We start from the raw sequence: 7,861 nt of genomic DNA, 5'->3' as shown, positions 1-7,861 counted from the left end.
TCCACAGGACAGGAGCAGACCAACTCTGTGTCTGCCCCAGCCCACAGGACCGGGTAGGGGAGCAAGGGTTTGTGTTTCTTAATGCTTGTACGTGATCAAGCCAACTTTGTGTTCCTCAAATGTTCTTAGATATGAAACCTTAATTTGACCCATCTGATTTGTGCATAGTTAGTTACATGCTGGATCTCTGACTCCTAGAACTTGAAAATTGTTCTTTGAATTAAGGGAAATCTTAATATGTAGGTTCACGGACAATATTCCCAACTTTTTCTGGTTTGCTCTCTGGATGTTCAGTTAGGTTTAAGTGAAATTTTTAAATGAGAAATAAGATGAATAGCTCTGCCTACATGTAATTTAATCAGGTGTAGTTTTCAACTTAATAAAGTTTACTTCACTGTAGTTTACAATTTACCTAATTTATCACTAACCTTAACCCTAACCCTTATTCAGTAACATAAGTAATACAAATGAAAATATCTGTTTATAACATATAATTTAATTTTCTCAGACTTGAAAAAATCCTGGAAACACAGGTACACATACATTAATGAACATTTTATGGAAATAACTGAATAATGATTTTAAATGAATATAATTACCTAGATTCAAATAGAATTAAAAGTTAAAAAGCATTTAATTTTTTTCATCATTCTGCATTTCTTATCATTTGACTTTTGAACAAAATAAGCCTTAAAAATGATTACAGACAGGATCATATTTGTCATATATGGCATAGAACTAGAAATAATAATGAAATGTAGAGTTAAATAGATCATAAAAATGTAAATCTTCAGAGTGAAAAGAAATTACTCTTACAAATACCAAAAAAGTAAAGTCATCAAAATAGAAAATTGGAAGTAAAAAAACAAATATAACATGTTTTGTAGCAGTGTCATAGATTTGTAGAGAGAGAGACATTCACTTCTGAGAATGGTTCTCTTGAAGAAGCATTCTTTTTTTACCTAAATTAACAAAGGTAGGTTAGGAGGAAAAGAGGGATGGAGGGAGAAAAGAAAAATAGGAGGAAGGAGAAGAGAAATGGAATAAATAAATGAAAGAGAGAGAGGACTCCCATCCTGATAAGGTCTGGAAGTATTCTTAGAAGCTGATTGCATTGGTTTCTCAGTACATTTGCAGAGTTGTGTGAAAATGTCTTCTGGTTTTGATGATTCAAAATTGGGCTATAGTAGATTACTGGACATCGACAATGATCACAAATAATCCCTAATGCTGCAATATTGCAATGTATTGTGTTAGCACGCCCTGGACTGTCCACCATTATATTCAGCATCAAATTTTGAAATGAAATTCTTACCTCCTAAATAATTGCACTGGCCCTTTTAAGTTATTGTTCTAGTTACTACTCCTAAGGACTGAATTTCTGTTGCCTCTTGAAGGCTCTGCCTGAGGATGGCTATACATCATTTTGCTGGGGCTATCTTTCCCAAACATGTTGGGTTTTCAAGAAGTCAGCACTGTCCCTTGTGTTTCCAACTTTTAAGAATTCCATAATGAGAATTCAGAAACAAGCCCACAACAGAGAAAACTTCCAGAACAATCAGTTCTTCAAAGTGAAGAACTGATTCATGGCAGAACTGTATGCAGGAATCCGGAACACATTAAAATGTAAAAGACCCATGTGCACCAGTGTCTGAGAGGATAAGAATTCTGGAAGATTTTCTTCCTTCCCTCACTGAATGACAATGTTCTCACCTTGCTCCATAATCTATAATTCGAAAAGTTCAATTCATACTTTTCCAAAGCTTAGTAAAATAACATTGCATAAATTTAAACATTTTCCTTATCTATTTAAAGACTGGGTTATTTCTATTTCTGGATCTTATAAAGTTACTATGGAAATAAATGATCAACAGTCCATGTGATAAGGTCAAATATCTGCTTGTTTTGCCCAGGAATAGTACAGATAGGACATAAGGTAGACCTATTACCAATTCATTGTACAAGTTTGCACTCTCACCAACAATAGATGAGTGGTTTCCTACTTCCACATTCTTCCCAAAATGAGATGTCACCTGAGATTTATCTTAGTTTCTCTTACAGGTATAGGATGGAATCTGTGTTTGTTATTATTGGTGTTTCACTGATGAATAAGGAAGGGCATAATTTATTTTAATTTTTTAAGAACTTCTCAGCAAGAAAATATTACTCTTTCAGGAATTTTTGTTTAGATGTGTATCCCATTTTTAAATTGGTTTATTGATCTGTACATTCTTCAGTTCATTACATATGTCAGATTTTAATCCTCTGTTGGGTGTACGGTTGAAGATCATGTCCCATTCTGTAGGTAACACCCAGGAAGATATAGGGTAACCCTGGCTATGATTCCTTGAAATGAGGGGATATGGAAATTGAAACACCCTTCTCCTACAACCAGGATGGGATTTCCAGTGAAGGGATTGAGACACCAAGCCAGTCACCAAACCTTCAACCCATAATTGCCGTGCCTACAAGATATACAGGAACAAAGATGAAGCAGAAATTGAGGAAATGTCCAAAAGATGAGTGGCCAAGCTTGAGACTCATGACATGAGAAGGTGCCCACCCCTGACACTAATAATGATAATCTGTTATACTTGCAGACAGGAATCTAGTCTGTCATAAGGAAAGCTTTATACTGTAACTGATAGAAACAGACTCAGACACCCACAAATATTAAGTGGATCTTGTGAAATCCTCTGGAAGAGGAATAATTTAAAGAACAAGAGGTCTTAAGAACATATGAAATTCTACATAGTCACCTAAACTAGACCCATGGGGACAGACACAGCCTGAACTTCCTAATATAGAACATACCTAGAACAGACTTCTGTCCTCCATTCATATGTGACAGTTGTATAGCTTGGTCTTCATCTGGGAGTTCTAACAGCAGGAGCAGGGTCTATCTCTGTCTGTGTTGCCTGTTTTTTTTAATTACTTTCCCTTACTGGACAGTCTCATTTAGCTTGAACACGGAAGATGTATCCAGTCTTACTGAAACTTGAGATGCAAAGGTTGGTTGATATCAATTGGAGCCCTACCCTTTCTGAAGAGAAAGATAAGTTGGGAGCATGGATGGAGGAGAGATGAGAGAGAAGTCCTGGGAGGAGAAGAGGTAGAGGAATATGATATCAAAATGTAAACAAAAATTAAAATAATTAGAAAGCACATTAACCTATCTTATCTGTTTCATATCAAAGGGGAAATCATCTAAGACAACCATAAAAGACAGCATGAGCAGTAACAAAAATGTAGGAAGTACTTCAGAATGCATGGTGAAGGATTCTCCTCTCTATCAGTGCATTAATTGCAAGTAAATAGAGAAAAATTAAAGGCTTCTGCAATTAAGAGATGTAAACTAATTGCATCTCATTTAAATTCATGTCAATAAATCTAAGATTGAAATAATACATTTAGTATTTATGAAATAGTTGGATAATTGAGTATTGACTTCTAAGCAATATTTTAATTAATACTTAGAAAGTATTACACACTTATTTTTATGTAATGAAATGGAATAGAAATTGCAAAGTGGCACTGGATACAAAGAAAACATGCTGGTGAATAGCAGGAAATTGAGAATAGCTTAGGATTTGAATCTGATTTACATTTTTATCTTCCCACTTTGTCTTAAACTAGAAAGAGTCCTAGACATAGATTGTATCTATGTCCTTTTAATTTACTTATTTTTTACTTACTCACTTTATATCCCAGTCACTATCCCCCTCCTGGTCACCTCCTCTCACAATCCTCAACATATGACCACTCTTCTCTTCTCCTATGCTGGGTATATGTCACCCTGATTGTCCTTTACCCTAGCAGTTCAAGTCTTTGCAAAGTTCACTTTTTCCTATCCAATTGAAGCCATTTATGGAGCCCAACTATAACAATATATCTCAAGTGCAGGCTAGCTTTTGGGAAAACCCTATTCCAATTAAAGACCAAGTTGCACATCTGTTAGGTATGTCAGGGTGTGGCCTAGGTCCAGTCCAGTATGTCCTTTGGTTGGTGCATTAGACTCTGATAATCCAATGGTCCAGGTTAATTGAATCTATAAGTCTTCCTGTGGAGTTCCTAGCCCACAATCCTTCCTCCATGTCTTCTTTAGAGTCTCAAAGCTCCATTCAATGTTTGAATGAGAATGTCAGTATTTGTCTGAGTCAGTTGTTTGGTGCAGCCTTTCAAAAGACAACATGCTTTGTCTGCAAGCATAACAGAGGATCATTAATACTGTTAGGAACTGTTGTTTGCCCATGAGTTGGGGTTCCAGTTGGGCTGGCTATTGGTCAGCCATTCTCTCAGTCTCTGTTTCATCAACCATGCCTGCATTTCTTCTAGACTGGTTAAATTTTGGTGGAATATTTTGTGAGACAGTTGCTGTGCCAACAATGGGAAAAGATCTTCACTAGTCCTATGTCTGACAGATAGCTAATATTCAAAATATATAAAGAACAAAAGAAGTTAGTCTACAAAACAGAAAATTATTCTGTTTTTAAAATTCCTTGTTTCACTGTCTGAAGAGACCTCCAAAAATTTCAAAGGAATTTATTGGACTCGATTTACTTTTTTACAGTAGAAAAGAATGTGTACAGCTCTTGACTGTATATGGCCCTTAAAGAAGAATGTTACCTTTACATAGATAAGACAGGGATGGTTAAAGAGAGCCTGAAATGGGTCAGAGAAGACCCTGAGAAAAGGCAGAAAGAGAAAGATGAGAGCTGGTACAAGAATTGGTTTTCAACCTCTCCATGGTTGTCAGCCCTACTTCCTCCCATCTTGGGACCATTAATTGGGTTATTTTTGGTGATTTTCTTTGGTCCCTGGGCCTTAAAATAAGCTGGCTAACTTTGTGAAACAACAAATAAATAACTTGGTAGCAAAACCTATTCAGATACATTATCATAAGTTAGCTATGGAGGACGACGAGACTCAGGATGAGGCTGTTACTCTATCCAGGGTGTTCCTAAAACCCATCTCCACCCAACCTAAAAGAGGGGACTTCCACCCCTAGACCAGGCAGAGAGGGGCCACCTAGAACCCCCTCTGACTGGCAATCTGAATTCTTGCTTAGGCTGTGAGGATAAGCATTGCAAGGGAATATAAATAATAGTTAAAAATATCTCTCTGAGTTCCCTGAGAGACAAGCCTGACTGCATAGGGGTTGATGTCAAAAGTATCCCCTCTCCAGGAAAAAGACATCGACTTAGGTATGGCCCTCATGCCTCACTGGACAACAACATGGGGACCGGAGACATTACAAAGTCCCCTTCAATTCATGGAGGTCAGGCCTCTATCCCTGCCTTTGCAAGATTAAAATCACCATAGCCCTTCTATACTTAGAGAAGGGAGGAGATGTCAGGGGTAGCCCTACTTATACACTGACAGCCTAAAATCGGCCATAGGCCTAAAATCAGCAATAGGCCTGTCATACATGTATATTAACACAAAGTCTTGGGTCTCTGTGGAAAAACATTGAAACAGAGGGCTATAAGCTATTATAAACAGGCAGCTTTTGTGGAAATTTAACAGCCTGAGAAGTCATAGACCTTGTAAATAGGTAGCCTTTGTGGATAACACCAACTTAGATAAGGACAAGTGAATCATAGAGTCACAGGGATCTGTCCCCTGAAATTTCACCCAGCCAATACCATGTTATGAAAGATATCTATACTCCCCTTGAACACCCAGGATCTGGTGTTATCCCCTTCCCCATGTCCTGCCTTTTTGTGTTTATAACCCCTGTGTGAATAAGTAAAAATTATGATTTGATTTTAAAAATAAATTAAAAAAACAACTGTGCTATTAAACTTGGTAGAATTGAATGGAAAAAATACAGAACCCAATAAAATATGGGCACAGACCTCAGAAAGGCTGAGTGCTAAGTAATGGTCAAAGGGTATATATGGATTATTCTGGAAAGATAAAGTTAAATTGATTACACCTGTGGGCAAGAGAGAATGATTAAAGTAAGGATAAGGTAGGGGAAGATTGATGAAGGGAGAACATCCTGGGAGAGAAGACAGGAACTGAGAATCTTAACAGATGTGAGGCAGAAACATAGAGCAATGGAAACCTCCTGGAATCTACAAGTATGACCCCAGTGAAGATTGCAAGAAGCAGGGGATACAAATCTTGAACTGGCCATTTAATGTAATTAGTCAAACCCTCAAGTACAGAGAATGGAACCCTATAATGTAGCCACAAAAATGTCAACCTAAAATTTGTCATACATGCAAGGTATGCCAAAGTAAAAGTGACACAGATGTTGTAGACTGGCCAATCAATGACTAATCGAACATAAATCCCATACCACTAGTGAAAACCTATGCCTGGCAATGCCTGCTGGCCCAGAAACAAGATTCTAGGTAGCCTAAAGACCTATGATAGAAGAAAGTGATACCAACAAAAAATGAAACAATGAAATGATTTCTAATAATATTCTGCTATACTCAGAGACTGGGCCCTACCATACTAGCCACTAGAGAAGCTTTAACCAGGAAAAGATGTGAGCAGATGCAGAGAGCAACAAGAAAACATTATTCTTGGATCACAGAATACTTCAGAAGATACAAAAGGATTGTAGTAGACAGAAGGCTCAAGGACACCACAAGAATATGGACAACAGAATCAACAAAACAGCGCACATAGAGACTCACAGAGACTGATGCAATAATCTCAGACACAGAATTGATCTGCACTAAGCCTTCAGTATACATACTGAAGTTGTTTAGCTTGTAGGTTTTATGGGACTCCTAATAGTGTGATAGAAACATTTCCTGACTCTATTGCCCACTATGAGACCATTTACTTCCTACTGGGTTGCCCCATTCAGCCTTTATATGAGAGGTTAGTCCTAGTCTCATTGCAACCTGCTGTTCTGTGTTTGGTTGATATCACTGGGAGCTTTCTACTTTTATGAAAAAAAATGGCATAAGTACTGACTCTGAAATAAAATGAGGTTAGTTGTGGGTACAAAACTGGAAGAAGACATAGTGGAGCCTGTGGTCTGAACATGTTTTATAAGAAAAAAAGTAAAAAAAAAAATGTAATAAAAGGAAGAAGTTTAAAGTTGTCTATAGTTAGAACTTGAGCTTAAGACAGGCCTGGGATCCATAGGGCCCTATTATAAGTGCAACTAATAAAAAATAATTTCACCCATTCTAGGGCAGTTGCACAGGCAACAGTGGTGGGCAGCAGGCCTTAAACATGTACTACAAGTTTAGCAGTTTCCTGCAGAAGTTGGCTAGGACACGGGCTTCTGAATCCTATACTCCACAGTGGTTAAAGCTGGTTTCCACGGAAGCACCGCCTATCATATTTTCCAAATCGACCAAAGTGACTTCCACTGTGACAGCATATGATTATGCTGGAAAGAACAAAGTTCCAGAGCTGCAGAAGTTCTTCCAGAAGGCCGAAGATGTGCCTAAAAGGAGGCCTTCCCGACCAAATGCTTTACCGGACCACCATGACTCTGACAGTGGGAGAGACCATCTACTGCCTGATCACCCTCTACATGGGCTTGCAGCCCCAAAACGAATGAATTTACTTGTGGAGGACTGGTTTACTTTTTTGGCAAAAATCCTTTGAATTCTCACATTTCATGTTTTTCCACTTGGATAGCCTACTTAACATTTTGCAAACAAAGGAAAAGTTAACAATATCCTGTTTTGGTTTGTTTATGGTACACAGATGGCCTGTCAGTCGTCAGAGCTTGTTTGACACTTAAAACTATTGTTTAGCCGGGCGGTGGTGGCGCACACCTTTAATCCCAGCACTTGGGAGGCAGAGGCAGGCGGATTTCTGAGTTCGAGAGTTCGAGGCTAGCCTGGTCTACAGAGTGAGTTCCAGGACAGCCAGGACTACA

The 7,861-nt window shown here is 38.1% G+C and overlaps 1 pseudogene; it reads left to right on the top strand.

Moving 5' to 3' along the window:
• The first annotated feature begins 7,203 nt into the window (after positions 1-7,203).
• Positions 7,204-7,537, top strand: LOC114632541 (annotated as a pseudogene).
• Positions 7,538-7,861: the final 324 nt, after the last annotated feature.

This window comes from Grammomys surdaster, unplaced genomic scaffold (genome assembly GCF_004785775.1).
Source record: "Grammomys surdaster isolate TR1022 unplaced genomic scaffold, NIH_TR_1.0 373, whole genome shotgun sequence".
In the NCBI taxonomy this organism is placed as follows: domain Eukaryota; kingdom Metazoa; phylum Chordata; class Mammalia; order Rodentia; family Muridae; genus Grammomys; species Grammomys surdaster.
This window is presented reverse-complemented; position numbering and strand designations above follow the sequence as displayed.